Source organism: Ambystoma mexicanum, chromosome 3q, assembly GCF_040938575.1.
Source record: "Ambystoma mexicanum isolate Mex_15411 chromosome 3q, UKY_AmexF1_1, whole genome shotgun sequence".
Lineage (NCBI taxonomy): Eukaryota > Metazoa > Chordata > Amphibia > Caudata > Ambystomatidae > Ambystoma > Ambystoma mexicanum.
The window spans coordinates 683,254,995-683,275,824 of record NC_090926.1 but is presented as its reverse complement, the minus strand read 5'-3'; the positions used below and the strand labels follow the sequence as shown (position 1 = coordinate 683,275,824).

Sequence of the window (20,830 nt, the reverse complement as noted above, 5' to 3'; positions counted from 1 at the left end):
CGCGCTGCAAGTTTCACCGTGTTGGACCTCCTCACCTGCTGTGTCATTCCTGGCTGGCGGCGCCAAGTCCCTCCGTGACTACGGCGGCTCCCCGCACTCCTCCTTCACCTCCTCAGTGGCGTGGGTTCTCCTCTGCTTCTTCGTCGTCAGTTGTTGTGGGCTTGTATAGGCCCCAATGAGGACGCGGACACTCGATACGTCTGCACTCTTCTTTATTTCTCGATTAACTCGATTTCCCTCCTTCCCGCCCCTCCCCCTGTCCCTCTTCTGCTTTCACTTTCTCTTAAAGGGCCCAGTGCCCTTTTTCCCTTCACAACACCCCGCTTCTGTATCTAAAGGAAAGAAGATGAGTAATCTGGGAGGCAGAATCAAGACTAAATGACCAGATCGGAGGTGAGGTCAAAGTGGCCTCCTTCAGGCTGCATCAGCTGCGAAAATGTCCGCCGCTTAGTCCCATCGCTCAGCATGAAGAATAGCTGCAAAATGACCCGTAGTATGCACTGGCGAACTAGGTGTGCACGTGTTTACAATTCGGCTATGTGTAAGTAGAGGTAGTTGCGTTTGTCCGCCTTTGATAGTTAACAAAGATCCTAGAACAGTTTTGCCCAAGGGTTCACAATCCCATGGCGTCCCAGCCCTGATTAAGATGCAGATTAAAAGTAAAATGCAGTGCAAACTTTCACTGAGCAATGCACATAAAATGAAGTGCTACCTGTCAAACTAAATGCGGATCATAGTCAACTAAGGAATTGTCATTCTGATGACCCGTCTAAACTGTTAAAAACGATTACAAAATGGTAGATCCAAGTGAACTGTTTCTGATTCTAATGCCAGTGTGCTCAGTGTGGTGGGTGCACAGCACAGTCAGCCTCATTATGAGCTTGGTCTTATCTCAGCGGTAATATCACTGTTACCACCAAACAGTATTACTGTTACCACCACTTGGTCTTGCAATATTAGCACCAGCTGTAATACTGCCAATTTGGCAATTTTTTGGTGGTAAGGTGGAGTTACCTCCCGCATTCTGCTTGAGGTTTTTCCTCTGACTTTCCTCCAAACCTGTAGTTCGACAGTGTAGTAATGTGGCAGTAATGCACTGGTAGCTCTGTTACCATTGCATTACCACAATTTGTTTTACCACACAGCTGAAATCGTCATGATGCTCAGAGTGTCTTCTTAGAGTGGTTGGTGGGGCTAAGCAGGTAAGCCACATACGCACCTTTTGGGAGGGTAGCCCATGGGAGCAATGCTGTAGAAGTAACCCTCGAGCCCACCGTGAAAAGTTGGCATCTATAATGAAGTAGTGACTGGGCTTCAATAAACTCACTCCCCAGTGCAAACTTCACCCATAACATGGATACCAGGCTTTCCTGTGTGGAGTAGTCTCCCAGCCAGAATTTCCTCCATAGCTAATATTTAAGAAGCCTGGAAACGTGTATTACTTGCTACCTACTTGTTCTGTCTCTTCTGTCCTCCAAACGTTTTATATAAACTTCACTTGCTGGCCAAAGGGAGAGCTCTCCCTTCACCCCCTCCCCCCACCATCCCCTCTACCTGACTGTAACACTACCTCCGGTGCCATTTAACAATGTCATTTTGTATATCTCTATAGTACCTTTCTTTAGTTGAATGTTACCCTTGTAAGTGATTTTTCTTTTTGTATTGTCCCTGGCCTACGTTTCAGTTTGTTTACAACACCCTCATAAACTGGCTCACCCCTTGTTCTCGTGTCCTTAGTATTGTACGGGCACCCTGCCAGGGAATGCTTCCGCCAATTGTAAATGTGTTATTCCTGAACAAAATCGACACCCCTGTTCTTCAAATACATACAAATACAAAAGACACATGTTCTGCTCTGACTAAAGGGCCTTTAGTTTGTGGAACTTTTACGTCACAAATAAAAAAGAAAAGAAAATCAACTGTGTGAGTTCGGCAGACGAGTTCAGTCATGCTGCAGAGAGCTTTTGCAAAATATTGTTGGAGAGAAACTGCCTACGGCCCCTTTAACTCCTGTGGGTAAAGGGTGGCTTTGGTGCATAGCGCTGGTGCGTGAGTTCGGCAGATGAGTTCAGTTGTGCCGCAGTGAGCTGCAGAGAGCGTTTGCAAAGTACTGTTGGAGAAGAACTGCATACATTAACTCCTGTGGACTGTGGAGGAAGGCTGGCCTTGGCGCGTAGCGTCGGCACGTGAGTTCGGCAGACGATTTCAGTCATGCGGCAGTGAGCTGCTGACAGGTTTTGCAGTATATTGTTGGAGAGAAACTGCCTGTGGCTCCTTTAACTCCTGTGGACCACGGATAAAGGTTGGCCTTGGTGCATAGCACTGGCGCGTGCGTTCGGCAGACAAGTTCATTTGTGCCGCAGTCAGGCAGCAGGAAGAAGATCCACTTGTAACACTTCGAAGTTCAAGCAATAACATGGACACAGGTTGTCCAGTGCGAACGAGAAGGTAAATGCGGTTACATGATAAGCAGGAGAAGTAGGCTACCCCCGCTCAGCGAGGTGGATCAGAGGTGAGCGCAGAGCATGTGCATGTGCAACATGAACCATTGGGAAAACAGTTAACTTTGTTGGTTGGTAGTGTGACCATGAACGCCAGCCTCAGCCAGAACACGACCCCAGTCCCGCTACACTTCACCCAGATATTGTTGCATCCAGAGCCCGTACAAGGGATGTACGATACTGAGCCGATCTTGGGCTTGGTATTGGAGAGTGAGGATGCTGATACAGGAGTGCATTCAGGGTCTTTGGAGGAAGTGACCAAAGGTGGCATGCAACCAATAGCTGATTTAGAGCAAGTGACTGTGACAGAACCAATAACAACTAGTGAGAATGTTAATAAGAATGCTGATACTGTGAAAGGCCAGGAAATAAACCTGGTTGCCCGCTTAATGGGGGATATTGCTGACATCACTTTTCTGCTGGAACAAAATAAAAGGGTGGTGGATGTGAGAGAAGCCCACGCAAAGACAACACTGCTTGGACAAGAGGAAGATATAGCCTGTAGCCAACATGAAGTTGAATGGCAAACCCCTAAAAATCCACCAAGCAGGGATGTTGGCAATACTAGTGCCTCAATAAGACAACAGGGGCCAAATGAGACATCTATGTGCTCCTCCCGGTCCATGTTCCTATCATCCTCTGATGCCTCGCCTTCACGTTTGGCAGGAGTAGATAGGAGAAATGACCCTAGTTCAAACTTGGACACTTTCGTGAGCCAGATTCAGAATAACATTATGGCAGCATTAACAATCTCTTTGGCACCATTTATGAAGCTGTACAAAATAATAAATGAAAACTACAAAGATCAAGGTACGTTGCTGGCAATGGTGCACTCTAAGGCGATCTCTATCGAAGGCTTCATGACTGCACTATAAAAGTAGAATGGATCGCGAGACAGAGATGACTAACCTCCTCCAAAAGAAAATCCTAAAGAAAATCCTAACCTACAAAGACAAAGATAGGACTATTACGGAGTCCACAAAGTGGCTGAAAAAGCTCTTCGAAGGAGGCATCACGAGAAGCCCTAATATTAAGACCACTCCAAGTGTATCCTGCAAAAGGAGTGAATCGCCTCAGATGTAGGCAGGAAGTGGTGGCGATGTGAAAGTTGCAGCATCTCATACAAAATGTGTACAAACAGTTGTGGACAAAGGAGTGGCTCAATGTAATGAAGGGGCATGCCCCCATGAATATGAATATCCAGGGCACAATGAGGTGGGAGAGGTACCTGAGAGCGCACTAGATGATTCAGTGCAAGAGATCATGGTATTGGAAGAGGACATCATTTCTCAACCACAACACAGGGAAGGTGAGGAGCAAGAGCTGTCTGGCAAGGAATTTCCAACTTTCAGTAGGAAAAAGAAGAAGAAGCAAGCAAACTAAAACAACGGGCCTCATTACGGGTCTGGAGGTAACCTTGCCGGTGCTACAAGTGGATTTCTGACGGACCCATAAAAATGTACCGGCGCCCGGCTCATTACGGGAAGTCAGGCACAGGTATATCTGTTAATCTCCATTTCCATAGAGTCCAATAGGACTCTATGGAAGTGGGGACACGGAAGAACCAGCACTGTTGCTAACAGTGCCGGTGCTTCCATGAAGTGTTTGTCTACCATCACCGCTGCGCCCGGCAGAGTCAGACCTGTCAAGCACAGCGGCTCCGTCAGGCAAATACGTAGTTTGCCAGTCCGTAAACAAGGGTGCCAGTGACTTTACCGGCACCCTTGTTCTGGACCGGCAACAATGTAATGAAGCCCAATAAATGTAATAAAGATCAAGTGCAAAAGAAAACCAAGAACATGACCCAAGGAAAAAAACAAGGTCGAACGATGCAAGGAAATTCCTTCATAACCTGGCCCTCCCAAAGCCTGATCTGGCTCTTGTAAATAGTGAGAAGGTGGAGTCTAAAAGTATTCCAAAGAAAACTCAACTTATGGTGGCAACGACTTCAGACCAGGACTATAACCCGAGGATAGAAGAAATAAACAAAGACAGTCAAAGAAACATCAAAGAGGACATCATGAATCTATTAGTGTATACAAAGACGGACAATGCTAATGTCGATCAGAGACAAGAGGATCAAGAACTGAGCTATGGACAGGAAAGCTCACACATTGGAAGGCCTGGCACGCAGAACATCCATAGTAAGGAGATTTGGCCACCAGAGCTATTGGTGACATTAACCCAGAAAAGACAGATGATAGACAGTAAACATATGAGAGACGAGAAGGAAATAAGGAGCCATCCTACCAATCCTGTGAACATGAGAAACCCATTGACTTAAAATCGATGGTGAAGAATGTGCAGGGAAACTGTTGTTAAAAAGACTATTGCCAGTGGATGATGGTTTAATCCTGAATAGAAGTACTGTGTTAAGGTTACTCCACCATATCCCAAGGTTGCATACAATTGATAATAGGGATATTAAATAAGTTGTGTTTTTGAACGATAAAAACTTGGATTGGGTAGCGCTCCATCTAGAGTCAAATCTCATCAAGTCTTTATTATTGGAGGCAGCAACTCTTTTGCTACCATTGGGCTTTGATTTAAAAGAGTCCTCGAGGGAAACTGTGGGATTATGTTTTGGGAAAGAAGCTGGAATAAATTAAGGGATAAGAGTTGTCGAAAAAAGGATGCGCTTCGGTGGAATAACCCAAAACTGAGTGAGGATGTAGAAGGAGATACAATGGAAAGTGAACAGCCATTATTCAAGGTTGGGCAAAAGGGCCAGCTACAAGTGAGAGGAGAGTGATTGAGGAGCTCAAAGGAAGGCCCAAAGAGCACGAGAGAGGGTCCTGGGCATGGATGGCAGAAGCCTTGGTTATACATCCCAAAAAGTAACTAGATACGCCAGCTAAATTAAAGGATTTAATAATTGGCTCGTGGGACACAAGGTTTTATCCATCTGTTTAACAAAAAAGAGATTATATTTGACTCATTTGCCATTGTATGTCTACAAGAAAACTGGTTATGTTCCAAGCCGTTACTAGACATTTTTACCTCCTTTTTTAATCCAGCAAAAAGGGGTGTAAAAGGGAGACTCTCAGCAGGGCTGGAGTGTGTTTGGTTGTTTCGGAAACCCTGAACCAGAGCCTGTTTGTTCAAATGCTTAAAATAAGGTTGAAGCAAGACAGCTCCTCTAAACCTAGATTAGGGGTGATCCTAAACTTTTACTGGAACCCACCGGGTTCTAACAGAGCTAATTGATGATTGCTACATGAGCATGAACAATTCCAAAATAATTGTGTGCAGATAGTTGAATATAAGGTGTGGGGATATGAATGGTATTGGTAGGAAAGATCAACCCACTATTTCAACCACTTTGAAGGAAATAAGTTTGGAATGGGAAAGAGAATTGAAATTGCGAGAATTTCACTTATTAAATTGGCAAACGAGCTGAGACATTCCAGCTAGACCAACTTGATCCAGAGGTTCACAATTTGGAGTCTTGGATTACATGTACGTATTTTGGGATATGGTGACAAAAGTGACTAATTTTGAGGTAATCCCGATAAGGAATAGTGATCATGCTGTTTTGAAAATGAACTGGGGTGATTTCAAAAGAGAGAAGGATGTAAGGTGTGGGTATGATTTAGAACGAACCCAGAGCGGGAACACCTGAAACCATGTGATGTTACTATATAGGCAAAGTAGTTCCGACTTTGCTCTTTGAGCTTGAATGTAATATGCAAAGCCATGATATTAATTGTGATATAATAGAGGCAAAACTGTGGAAAAGATCTTTGAATTTACCAAACTCTTTTCCTATGGTCTGTATACAATATGATCTAGGCTTGACATCTCTCCTAGCCTGGCTTGAATGGAAATGGATATCATTATACAGACTAATCTTGGAGTCTCCCCCCTTATCACTCTATGAAGATGTAGCCCTACAGCTGCAGAAGGGAGACAATAGGTTTCTACATAAACCTAGGGACAGAGGTAATGTGATTCTAGCTCAAGCAGACTCTGCCTTAGAAATTCTGGTTCAAAACCCATTAGAAACAAAAGAAAGTATGAAGAGATAGGATTGAATTAGAACGATCGAGAGGATGAGAGTAGCTAAACTGTCATCTTTATTTATTTATTCATATGTTTAAAGCGCTAAACAGCCCGTGGGCATTGTGACGCTGTTACCGAAAAGCACATAAGCTGGTTTCAGAGGAAGGAAAAACGGTTACAAGGCAAATTACATTACAGGATGGTTAGTCTTGAAGGAGCATGTTTGGTTACAGGTACTGGCATAGTAAGCATAACAGTAAGGTACAGCAGAGAGGGGGTAAAGGTAAAGAGAGGGGTTAAGTGAATAGAGTGGTTTTGAGAGATTTACGAAAGGAGTACAGGGAGGGTTCTGCTCTGAGAGAGTTGGGGAGGGTGTTCCAGGGCAGAGGTGCTATGTGAGGAAAACCAAATCCGCCCGCTTTGGCTCTTCTAATAGAGGGGACTTTGAGTTGGTTAGCATGGTGGCTTCTTTTAGGACGGACAGACACATTCTTAGTTATAGTTTGAGATAGGTAGGGAGGTGCTGTCTTATTGATGCATCTGTGAGTAAATGTGAGTATCTTAAAGTTTATTCTTTCCTTGACTGGGAGCCAGTGTGCGTCTCTTCTGGCCTGTGATACATGGTCAGATTTAGGAATGTGCAGCGCAGACAGCATTATTTTGCACTATTTGGAGCCTGTTTAGGTTTTTGGAAGACGTGGCTGCTAAGAGGGCATTACAGTAGTCCAGTCTGGATCCTACTGTAGCTCTAGCGATGGAAAGGCAGTTGGGTGCGGTGAGGTAGGGTTTTATGGCATAAATGAGTTTGGTGGTCAGTGCTGATGTGGAGGAGATGGCGCTGACTTGTCTTGTCATGGAGAGTGTGGTGTCAAGGTAGACTCCTAGGGTTTTCACAGCTGTGGAGACAGGTATGTTGGTATGGTCGATGGTCATATGTGAATATTCATGGCTGAGTTTGGCTAATGTTTCGCTGGGGGCTAGGATGATGATCTCAGTTTTATCACTGTTTAACCTACCAGGTTTGGATAGTGGTGTATATCTTTGGGAGGGCTTTAGTGTCTTGGTCATAGTCTCCAGTGAGGGGGAGAACTTGTTTGTCGTAGGCATAGTTTGTGTAAGCTATACTGAGGGAGTCCAATAAGTCAAAGAGGGGTTTGGTGAAGAGGTTGTAGAGGGTCGGTGTGGTGCATGACCCTTGTGGGACTCCACAGTTGATAATGGTGGGGGGCGCATTGGCCTGCTCTGAGTACACTTTCATGGCCCTAACTTCTACGAATGAGGTGATCCATGTGGTTGCTTTGTGAGAGAAGTGTGCTGCATTGTTAAGATGAGAGGTGAGTATGCCATGGTCCACTAGGTCGAATGCTGCGGAGAGATCGAGCAATAGGAGGAGAGCAGGTTTGCCTGTGTCCATTATTTTGGTGATTTGATTCTTTAAGTCTAAGAGGGCAGTTTCAGTCCACTGGCCTTTACAGAAACCTGATTGTCTTCACTCTCAGTATGCGATAAACCTACAGCCTTCTTGCCTACCTATCTAAGGAAGCCTCCGGATCCAAGAACTAGGGCTGACTTCCTTCGATTTAGACAAAATATGGTACCCACCTTAGAAATCCCACTCATTAGAGATAAGGGAGCCTTTCCAAGTGATATTTGTCAGGAGTATGAGTTGAATCTAAAGCAGACAACTCAACATCTATTAATAACCAGTCCAGGGACCCGGGACTTAAGGCTTCTTATACTGAAAAGATTTGTTCATAATGTCGAGTCTCTTGATTCCAGTATGTTTTGGAAAAGAATGCTATCGGGAAATTAATTGTTTTTGACAGCTTAATTGGTTAAGGTCCTGAATGCTCTAAATCTTACTACTAGGAACGCAATATGTCAGAGGACGCAAAGAATGAGACATTTTTTCCTACTTTTGTATTTTAAGTGTTATATTGATTTTAAGTAGGCACTTTAACGATTATTTTATGGACACAAAAATTTCTTTGAAATCAAATGTTAATATATATTTTTTTATTTTTGAGGTTCTTTATTTATATTTGTTTTTTTTCCTTTTTTGTTTTTTTAATGGATGTGTAAAAAGTGGTTATAACACAACAAAATAAATACATAAATAAACCACGTGATGTTGGGGAACTCATTAAGAATTATAAGGGATGTATGACCAAAGGAAACTTGGGAGGCGAAGATCCTGTAATCAATTATTTGAACGTGTTGATTGATTTTGTGGAAGAAGGGAGAAGTTATCGAAAGGTGGGCTCAAGCATAAACACACATGTGATATGGTGATTGCACAGGAAAAAAAAAGTTAAAAGCAGATATTAGACAACTTGAAATGCTATTGAACAGGGAAAGATGCACAGTGTTAAAGAAGCAGAAACAAAAATATAGGGATTGCTTAATTTCGTACAAAGCATTAATGCTGCAGAGAGATGCAGAACGATTTTTAAGGGTCATTTTGCCAGAAAAACACCGCCCAAATCTGGCAATTAATCAATAGCAAAAACACTCCAGATCAAGCCTTGATGACTAACGTAGTAACAGAAGAAGCCTGGACTGAACACTTGGGAGATGCCCGCACCTTAACAGAGGTGTGTGCTGATGTGGGAAATTAGCTATTCCAACGGGGATGGGACATTCCATTTGATAAGGAGGACATTATAGAGCTTATCAAGAAGGCTAGTAACTCCCGGGCACCGGGGCCTAATGGGCTTACCAACGTGATACTTAAGACATCGATGGATCAGTGGGCAGATTTTACAACCTTGCTCTTTGAACAGGTGGTGAGAGCAAGGGAAGTATCTAACTCATGAAAGTCGGCAGTAATAGTCCCTATATGTAGGAAGGGCAATAGGGCGGACCCAAAACACTACTGCCCTATTACCCTTTTGGATGTGTTGGGTACATTATTTGCTTCGCTCATCCTGAAGTGGCTGGCAAAATGGGTGGAGAAGGAAAGACTATACGATATTCGTCCAACTGACTTTGTAAAGGGGGCGAGGACCGTGTTAAATATGTAACTGCTGAAAATCCTGAAAGTAAGAGCGATTAAATCCACCGTAAAAGTCTTCCTGCCATTCATTGATTTAGCACAGGCTTTAGATAAGTGTTGATAGAGACCTATTGTGAAAGAAAATGGTAGCCTCGGAGTGCCCATTGGATTTTCACCAGGCAGTAAAGGCCCTGCATACTTCAACCAGTTTGCAAGTTCGATTAAACCTCTTGGGCGAATAGCAAAAGAGATAGGGACATATAGTGGCCTGAAACAGGGTTGTCCCTTAGCCCCAGTTCTATTTAATATATTCTTGTCTGATTTGGGCGTTTTCCTGGAGGGGAGAAACTGCTTTCCCACCTAAAATTAATGGGGAGAAAGTAGGCTGGCTGCTGTACCCTGATGCCCTGGTCTTGATCAACCAGACGCCCATCAGCCTACACCACCAGCTGAAATGCTCACCGGATTATGGGTTAGTAATTAATGCGACTAAATCCAGAATAATGTGCACGAGACCAATGAAAGGCACATTTAAGGCCCCCTTTATGTGGACTTTAGGCAAAGAATCAATAAAACGAGTGGAAGCCCTCTGCTACTTGGTTGTGCGCCTAAATGCAAGCTAAAATGATAGGCCTTGTGTGATGGAATTAAGAGCAAAGGAGAAAAATCTAGCCACCCAAGGAGCAGCACTGAAAAGGAAATATGGGAAATGTAGGATTATCCCAGCCCTGCTCTTTTGTAAACAAAAAGCAGTACTGCAATTAGCCTACAGAGCTGCTATTAGCCTATGGAGCAGAAACATCGTTTAGCCTATCATGGGAAACCTAGATGGTTTTGGAAGCACTTTTTGGGAAGAATTGCTATTTTTACCAAAGGGAGCACCAATACAGGTAATCAAGCATGAGTTGGGCTGTTATCTTTATATGCCATAGTAGACTGGAAGACCTTAAGCCCATTTTGGAAATGTATAATGAAAGAGGCGCCTATCCATTTTGAGCTTTTTAAGAAAGAACTGTGTGAGTTAGCAAATGAGCAATGGATATCTAATTGTAGAGCTATCCTGAGCACTCTTGAGACTGCAGAACAAAGGCTTATATCTAACCCTGGTTCAGGTAAAATTAAATGATGGCATCAAGATTGGATGAAGACACCGGCCGATAGGAAACAAATATAAACTAGTTAATCAAATCGTGAAACAACAGCCTTTAATTGTGTTACCTGAGCAAACATCTGAGCAAATCCCCAGAAGTTACCACCAAACTCAGTTTTTGCGTTTCTGCATGAATTTATACCCAAGTAATCAAGTATTAAAAGCCTGTGAGAAGGCGGGAAGAGCATAACACTTGTAGGTACTGCCTAGACAGCAAAGAAATAGAAACAATTAAACATATTGGCCCTCATTACGACCCTGGCGGAAATCGAAAAACGATGGCGGAAATGCAATACCGCCATCGAATAGCGCTCGGTGCGACTATGACCCGTCACCGCAAAGTACGAAGCCATTAGCGACACCGTAGTGAACGCCAACGCTAACTGCACCAAGCACGCGCGCGCGCGCCATGCCAAACCGCAAACACCACCATGGTGCAACGGTACGCCAATTCCGACCCTAGCGGACATGTACCTAACGCCATCAGGCACCATTCCGCCATGGCGAGAAGTACGGCATCGCGAATCAACCGTAAACGGCCCCACTGAGTGCCTGTACACCGCTCCCTGCCCACAAAGTACAACTCCCCGTAGGTGCAATGAAGCCACAATGCAACCATTGAAATGTACAAGTCACCCATGCATGCCAACGAACAAAAGAAACACAAGAGGGGCCAATGGGAGCTGCAGGGCACAGATGGCACGAATACAGAAGCCATCCCAATGGACATGACCACAGTCCCCCACCAAGAAACGCACGCAAACACAGGCACCTGTGACCAGCAATATTCCGAAAACCACATCATTCAACCAGTCCACCTGGCTGACCGGCATCTGTTACACAAAACCCAATCCCCCGCCCCTGAGCATGACAACATTCAAACTGGCATATTGGCAGCCCCCATCCCTGACCTCACTGGGCTTCGTAGGCAAACGCGCACAGCACAGTACCACGCAACTAAACCCCGAAGCTGGAACCCAATGCAGATCTCCTCACAATACATCGCCCCCCAAATAGGCATATGCCACATCACTTGCAAAGAAAAACGCTACACGGGCCAAATCAGAATAGAAATTTTATGCACATCAAAATCACCAAGCACATACAGCCATCAGGCCATGAACTCAAAAACACTAATCACCATTGTGGGCTGCTTCCGCAAGAAATGACCAGCCACTACCTGTGTGTCGCCCTGTTCCCCCATGGTACACAGAGCCACATTCACGTACGAAAAGGCAACATGGAAGCGCACAGAACCGCAGGGCCGTCCCAATGGGGAGGCACTAGTCCAGCTGAAAGGCCGAAATGTTGCTCCGAGCCACCAGTACTGCGTAAGGGCATGTTGCCCATTGGCGATCGTCCCATAAGATCGTAATGCTGCTCCACTGATTAACACGAAGCAGCAGGTGTCGGGAGTAAAATCCATCTGCAGGAGTGGCATACAGATGGCAGTGGCAAAAGGGGAGGAGATACCTGTCAACCAAAAGAAAAGAAAAAGAACAGAATGGCCATCAGAACTACATACCAACAACTCACTTCAATGATCACACGAAATCCACAGCCATATGCATGCTAGCCCACTCCAAAGGAACATCACCACCCCAAAACCACTTGCGACTCATAACCATCTATATCGAGGTGCAAACACCATCACAAACGAGTGTCTGAGGGCGCCTCGAGACAGGGAGGGCTCAACAAGGCCAGATGGACGATGGTCCCACTATGGCAGCCCTGCATCACATAGCGTAGGGGAGGCGGATAGATCCCAAGAAGCCCTGTACATGGCAAACTCTGTATCAAATCACCTGCCCATGCATCCATCCATCATTCCCTCATCCCGGGATCAAAATGCCTGAATAATTACTCACATAACATTAGAAACATCCATTGAGTCTGTGCGTTATGCAGCCTGCTAAATCCACAGTGCCCCAGCCCGTAATTCCAGTGTTGTGAAGTAACATGTATTTGGGAACGGACGGCCTCATCGCCCACGTAGCTATTGCGCTTCCCAAACTATTCATATCAATCATTGCTCCCTCGCCATGGGCCCTGTCTCAAGGACATAGAACAATAGAACGTTACATTTGCAGTCAGACCTGTGGGCATCTCCTCGCCGCTAGCTGGAAACCGAAAGCGCCGCCCTTCGAATTCCTCATTTGCAACATCACGTCGAAAAGGCATCTGTGGCCGTTTGAAATCACTAATTATTCCATCGAGTGCGGCTGTGTGTGAAAATGGCAACTGCCTTCACCCACGAATGGGACGCCCCGCCCGTCGTTGCAACTCGGTACAGTGATGCATGAGGGCCCACCGTTACTCGAGTACTACGTCCCACTGACCCCTCACAAGTCTGTTCGCGACTGCACAGATAGTATGTGAAACAATGGGACCACAGCAGAATGAACATATCAACCAATCTTACACGGCCATCGGGTACAAATACATGATTGCAATAGCAAGATACAATTCCCCGAATTGCAGCGTTGTGCGCGGGACGTGCTCGGCCAAAGGGGAGAGCAGTTTGCACAGGTGGAATCAATCACCACAGGTGGAGGCCATACAGCCTGAAAACACATAAATTGCACAGCCAGTCTCCTCCCACAACCACACCGAAATGCTACCGGCAGGACTCGCGATGTTGGCCCTGGGGGACCTGATAGCACTGCAAGTGCTCCGACTCCAAGAAGTAGACGAACACCAACTACAACCAGCCGCACGGAGGAGGAGGAGGCCAAGGCAGGGCCAGCAAGGCCCACCAGCACAGCCACTACCACCACGCAGGCAGCCCGCAATTCAACGCCTCCGAGCACATCCGTTCAACCTCACTGATGAGCAGATCCACACCCTCTACCGTCTGGACCGGGACACCATAGCCGCCATTGTGGACATGACACAGGCTGACCTTGTCAGCATGATAGATAGCCCAACCGCCATCCCACCCCTACTGAAGGTGGTGTCTGTACTCCACTTCCTGGCCACAGGCACCTACCAGCACACAGTCGGACAGTTGCATGGCATTTCTCAGCCACTGTTCTCACGGACACTATTGCAAGTGCTCGATGCCCTCCTGAAGCACGCAGACGACTACATCTCTCTACCACGCTCGGAGCAGGAAATAACCAACACAAAAGTGGGATTCCATGCACTTGCCGGCATACCGGGTTGCATTGGTGCCATCGACTGCACCCATGTTGAATTGGTCGTCCCACATGCCATGGAGGCCCAGTACCGCAACCGAAAACAATTTCATTCCCTGAATGTACAGATGGTGTGTGACTCCAACAGGATCATTACACATTGTTGTGCCCGATTCCCTGGATCAACCCATGATTCTATGGTCTTGAGGAACTCTACAATACCACGCTACATGGAGCGACACGCAGGGAACAGATCCTGGCTACTCGGTGAGTCTCATTACATGCATGATGATGTGGGGTATGTGAATTGTCAATGACCTGCCAGGAAGGGGGGGGGGGTGTGCGTACGTATCAATGGCATTCCACATCATACGTTTCTCGTCCACATACAGGTGATGCTGGATATCCACTGAAGAGATGGCTCCTCACACCAGTCCGGAACCCACGGGACCAGCATGAGGAGGACTACAACCATGCCCACTCACGTACCCGTGTAGTCATTGAACAGGCATTCGGCCTACTGAAGACCCGTTTCCGCTGCCTCAGCAGGTCTGGCGGGGCACTCCTGTACCGCCATGAGAAGGTTGCAAAGATGGTGATGGCATGTGTCATGCTCCACAACATGTGCGTACGTAGAAATGTGCCCATGCCCCCTGACGCAGAACTGCAAGCACCTGATGATGGTCATGATGAGGGTGGGGATGTGGCAGCACCTCATGGAGTCTGCGAGGCACCGGAGGGCCGTGACATTCGTCAGCATCTCATTGATGTATGCTTCTAGCACTCACGCCTGGTGGCTGATACATGGACACGGGACTCGTGGCACTGCGTGTGTCTGGGACATGCACAATATGGACTGTACGCCTATGATGGCCTAGTACACAAAGATCATTGTCCACACATCTCATTGGTTGATCGTGCACTTTTTATGGCATATGTGATATCATGTTGAACACCCTATCGACCCGCCACCCAAGTGAGCCCAACACACCCCCTCCACCCTCCTACCTCCCCCCCGAACACCAGTGTCCAAAGATGCTCATTGTCAGTGGGCTGTCGCTATTGCATGCCCCCTCTGCGGGTATCAGGGGCACCCCTGCCTGTGGAGCGCAGGTTCCTTCCAGATCTACGTTGGGGGCTGCCCTGGACGGAACTTGCAACGGATGATGTGTCTGCCTGCTCACGTCCATGCATGTCCCTAAGGGTTTGCGAGAGCTCAGTGAGCACACGGCGCACTGCGGCAAGTTCGGCACATACGTCTTTGGACGTCGCATGCAGTTCCCCCCTCAGGCTCTCGGTGCTACTCTCCATTTGGACTCTCAGGCTCTCGGTGCTACTCTCAATTTGTGCCCTTAGCGTCTCTGTGCCTCTCTCCATTTCTGCCCTAAGTGTCTCTGTTGATGTTTCTATGTCTGCCTTGGTGCCCCCACATTCATCGGCATGGCCCTTGAGGAGTGTGGCCATTTGCTGCTGTTGGACGATTAACTTGTCGAGGGACTGTTGCCTCTGCTGGGCCATGGCCATTTGCGGTGGTGTCACAGAGGGGCTGTTGTCCTCATGTTGCCTTGCCACAGGGCTTGTGGGGGATGGCCAGTCGTCGTCTTGTGACTGCACCTGCGTGGTATCCTCATGTTGTACGGGATGGGACAGACAGGGGGATTGGGACAGGTCATGGATGGATCTGACCTCGACATCCCCGTCTTCTGTGTCCGAGCATGCTGCCATCAATGGGGTGTCACCTATGGTGCTGCTGCCACCAGAGGCAGTGCCTTCTGTGGCATCCATTGGGGGGACCTGTGGTGGTGGTGTTGTGGCCATGCTGGCTGCTGGGGTGCCTGTTGATGTTCCCTCCTCTGTGCTGCCACCTGATTTGTGCTGCTGCCGTGTCTTGATGCGTGCAGCTGAGGTGGAGGGTCTCTGGCCGTTGGTCTTGGCCCTCTTTGCAGGTGTGCTGGTAGGGGTGTCCTGTAGCTCGTCGTTTGGATCGGACCCTGTGGTGGAGTAAAGGAGGGCGAGGGTTATTGATGGGTCAGTGGGAATTGGAATGGCATTGTATCACATGCATTGGGGTGGTACCTGAGGGTGATTTGGGTCGGGGTCTTGGAGGTGCTTTGATTTGTGTGTGGAGTGAGGGTGCAGTTGTTTGGCAGCCTGCAGTTAGGGTGTGCCTGCTGCACGTGTAGTGCGTGTATTAGGGGTTTTTAATTATTTATGTATTTATTGTGGGTTTTGACGTGCGCTTTCAGGCCGATGTGTGTGGACGTTCTCCTGGACATGTGTTTCTGTTGCACTATGTGGACGCATGGTACTTCACATGGATGGACTGTGTGGATTTGGCATTGTTTTATCTGGCCCACCTACCTGAATCTTCGGATGTCTGCACTCCTTTCTCCATCCCTCCGACTCCCTCTATGCTCTCCATTCCGATGGTGGAGGCACAGATTTCTTCCCAGGGGGTCAACTTGATGGGTGATTCAGGACCTCCCCCGGTGGCTGTGGCAATGTTGCGGTTGGCAGAGAGTATGCTGCGGACGCGTATCCGCAGGTCGTCCCATCGCTTGCGGCATTGCTGTGGGGTGCGGGGTGCGGTCCCCACCGCACTTACCCGCTGTGCCACCAGAGCCCATATGGCCTTCTTGTTTGCAAGTGCCGTCCTGGTCATTTGCGTGGAGAAGACGACGGCAGCATTCTCCTGGAGGGTCTCTGTTAGCACGGTGAGTTCCTCACGGGAGAAGTGGACCTGCCGCTTGCGGTCGCACGCTTTCTTCGCTACTTTTCCCATTTTTCTTGGTTTCGCTAGGGTGGTTGACGGGTTGGGGTGTGTTTCAGGGTAGTGATTTTAGTGGTTGTGTGGTTTTGGTGTTTTTATAGGTGTACGCCGGGATGTTTCCCGTTCCGGGCCCATGTTTTAATTTCCGTTTCCGTATATTTCCGGGCACCGTACTTTCCGGTAGGCGCACACTGCGGTGACCGCTAAGAGGGGTGGCGGTATTGCACCTAGGGCGCCGTACGGCGGCGGTGTGGGCCGTTTTGGGGTCATTTCCGCCATCGCGGACTTTGCACTTCCGCCGTGGCGTGGTGCTCGTGCCCGATGGGTCGGAATGGGCCGCACTTTGCTCCTTCGTACAATGGCGGAAACGCTATTTACGCTGTGGCGCTCCGGTCAGTCGCTTTTCGCAAGGGTCGTAATGAGGGCCATTGTACTATTTTGTCTTGGTCTCATGAGTTTGAGAACACAATTTGTGGGGAAATCTGTTGCAGAACAGAGATCACTGACTGCGGAGGAGTGGCGGATTAAATTGTTGTATGGAGAAGAATTTGCTCAGGTATTTGCTTTAATAATCTTTTTAGACACATCTGTGAAAGTATTAGCTGTAGAAAGCTAGGTAACTAAATTATCAGTAGGTGGTGAAAACAAAACAGGAGGAGGAATTAACATCCCGAGATGAGAAGTGAAATGTTGGATCCTGGTTAGTATGCTGACTACATTGAACAAGTGAATGATAACCAGCAGAGCGCATGGAAGACATAGTAATTCGAGTGCATTACATTAATAGGAATGTTTGCTATTGAATGAAGGTACCATGATGAATTGTATAACCTTCTTTTTATTCTTGTACGTTTATTCATGTGTCTGTGTTTGTTTTGTTGCTGATGCTTTCCTTTGCTTACTTTTTAAGTGATAGGTAAAAGGTTTGTAATAAACCTATCACTGTGTATTAAATAAAAATAAATAAATATCAACCTTCTGAGAAGGCCAGTGTGAAGAGATGCACCCCCACTGTACCTACCCTTGTTTATAGCAGAAGTGGAACATTACTCTTTGGAGGGGCCAGCTTTCAATAAATTAAAACATACCAAAAGTTCTAAAAGGTTCTTAAATTCCTCATAGGAATTCCACCACAGTGTCAGCAATTAACAAATTACGCAGCATTGCCTATTACAAAGATATATGTCAGACAAAAGAGAGTTCATGAGTCATTTCCAAACTACTGGCACATTCAACTCATCACACACATGTGTGGGCCTTGTAGATTTGTGTTCCCACATTATTATTTTTCCTTTAACCCTTTATTTATTACTGCTTGACAAGACAACAGGAACAATCAGATCAACATACCATACAATAGTAGGGGCTCAAACATTGGCAGGTTACATATATACTTTGAATTCTCAATACATTAGGTGCAACTAGTTCCGAAGGTACAGACTGGTCACACGGCCACTGGCGATTCAGAGAGATATGGTTCAGTTAGGGATTGTATAAAGGACCGGAATGGTGGCCATATGTCCCGGGGCCTACAGTGCGATGATTGCATGGATATCCAGCGGTCCTCTATGCCGGCAGCCCAGATAACAATGGAAAGCCACTGTTCGATGGTAGGTATAGCAGGTTGGAGCCATAGTAATAGTATACTTTGCATTGCTATCAACATGCAAATACTTGCCAGCTTACAGCTGGACCCCTGGATTGACACAAACTCATGAAATAGACAATTCAGGGGGGATGATTCTATGTTTTGCTCAAGCAACACTGATAGGGCAGTACATACATCAGTCCAATATTCATAAGATTTAGGGCACGCCCAGACCATGTGGAGGTATCCAGCATTTTCAGCTTGGCATCTAGGGCAAAGAGGTGAATGATCCTGAGACATAATGTGTAGCCTGGCGGGGGTATAGTGGTACTTATGCAATACCTTGTAGTGAATCAGTCGATACTTAGAGTTTAAGGCCACTGGGCGGGCCTACTCCCAGATAGTGTTCCACTTCTCCTCAGTTAGTTCTATACCGATGTCTCTGCTCCAGGTCTCTCAAAGTTTAGTTAGGGGCGTATTGTGTTGTTCTTGCAGCAACCGGTACGGTCTGGATACCATGCCAGAAGGGCCAACCGCACCGGACACTGTTGCCACTAGGAGGTCATCAGGGGGTTGGGCGGGGAATTCAGGCCATCGCTCTTTAACAGCACACCTCAGGCCAACGTACTGTAGCCACCCTGACGGCAGTCTTCTCAGACACCCTCTAAGATCTGCCCATCCAACAAATGTACCCTGTGTCTACATGTCACCCAGTGTGGTGTAGCCCTTCGCTGCCCAGGCGGTTACCGCTGCCTTACTGATTCGAGGAAATCCTGGAACATGGTTCCAGAGTGGTAAGTCCCGATGGAATGGGTGAGGTCTGCCAATCCACCTCCTGATTTTGTCCCAGGCCAGTGCCATGATGTATGGTGGGCCAGATATAACAGAGTCGACCCTCAGGGGGGTAGGAAGAGCGAGGGCAGTTCCCTCAATCCAGTCGCTCAATATTCACATGCAGAGCAGGGGGAGCTTCAGCTGTCCTATACGTCACATAGTGCGCTTGCCAGCACAGCTCACAGTCAGGAGCCATCCCCCCTTCCCTGTCTATGAGGTCTAACTAGAGAGGACCATTTTAGCCTGACTGCCCCAGAGTGCCATAAGAAGCTATTGATCTCGGTTCTAAGTCTGATGAATAGCATTGTGCCAGGCCAAATAGGGACATTCAAGAAGTGGTAGAGTAGTTGGGGCAGCACCACCATTTTAAGCAATGACACTTTACCGAGGAGAGTGATGGGTAGCTTGGCCCAGGTATGCAGCTTTAGACTGAGTGTCTGCAAGTAATCTCCATAATTTTGTTTGTATAAAGAGTTCTGGTATCGTACTCTCCTCTATTTAGAAGATTATTACAGATGAAGTAGTCACACCAATTCTCAGCATCATCAATAGTTCAATCACACAAGACACCATAGCAGACACACTGAAAACAGGACAGATCCTCCCTCTACCTAAGGAACCCACATTCGACTTGGATGACCTGGCCAACTATTGCCCCATCAAGCATCTACCCTTCCTCAGAAAAGTGATTCAGAAAACCATCACCATACAGTTGCAAAAAGCAATCACTCAGCACAATCTCCTGCAATAGGAAGAAGACCAGGAACATGCCTTTTCCTGCTATGCACCCTATCTCTGGAACAAGTTACCAGTGTAGATAAGATGGACCCCTCCAACCTAAACTTCATGAAGGACCTCAAGACCTTGCTCTTCAAAGAACGATCACTCCACTCAACCCTAAGTCTCCCCTCTGGAGTTCCCATACTCCCTCACTACATGTCAGCACCTCTGCTACCCCCACACTTTTACTTGTAGCCACCTGGCTGCACCTCCAATGTACAGCGCTCTCTTGCATCCCAGCTGGATTTGTACTTTATACATCATATGCATACACACGCGTTGACATATGGAATTATGGAGTATCTTAGAAACATGTTGTTGGCTGCTGTATAATGAAGTGAGCATTTGTTTGCTCATTAATTAATTTGATCCGTGAACTCTATCATACATTTACATCGAGGGTGTTCAAAATAAATGAGGAAACTTTGTTTCAATACTACATTGGGAACCCTTGCGTCAGTAATGAATGTTCACCTTGTAGATGTTGCTTGGGTGGAGCACTGAAGTCCATCACTGTGCACTGCAAGCCTTACTGTCTAGATTCAAGGCGTTCTATCCAGGTGGATAGCTGACAGGTAAAGTGCTGGTCTCTGACAAGAGGGCAACCTGCACATCACAAGCTCTGATTCTACAGCTGGGCTGACTTAGCCGTTCATTCTCCGGAGGTCAATACATCCATAAAAAGGAGTAATAATAACATCTGCTATACTAGCGTTTAGAAGCGTGGGGAATCCAGCATGAAGCGCCTAGTAAGAGCACACATTTGATTGTTAATATTATTATGCATAGGTGGCCAGGCATACTTCAGAAACTACGTCAAAAAGATATGCTTTGTGAAGTATTCTAAAGATACTGCTGTGAAATCATATCAAGAGATGGAGAAGTAAAAAAACACTCTTTAAAGTATTTCACCGTAATTTTAGACCTGGAATATTAAGGAAAGTGAGCCTGCCTTAAGAGTCTTAACACGCCACCTGATAATGCTGCAAATGGCACCTATGTTTGCATGGACTCCCTTATACGATGCACATCGTGTCTTCAACGAAGGTCTCTCAAGTGAATGCATATTTTAT

General features: G+C 46.7%; 1 protein-coding gene across 2 annotated transcripts in view; it reads right to left on the bottom strand.

Moving 5' to 3' along the window:
• The window catches only part of PIK3R6 (phosphoinositide-3-kinase regulatory subunit 6), a 409,768-nt gene that overhangs the window by 54,840 nt on the left and 334,098 nt on the right, over positions 1 to 20,830 (bottom strand). The gene's annotated exons all lie outside the window — the stretch shown is intronic.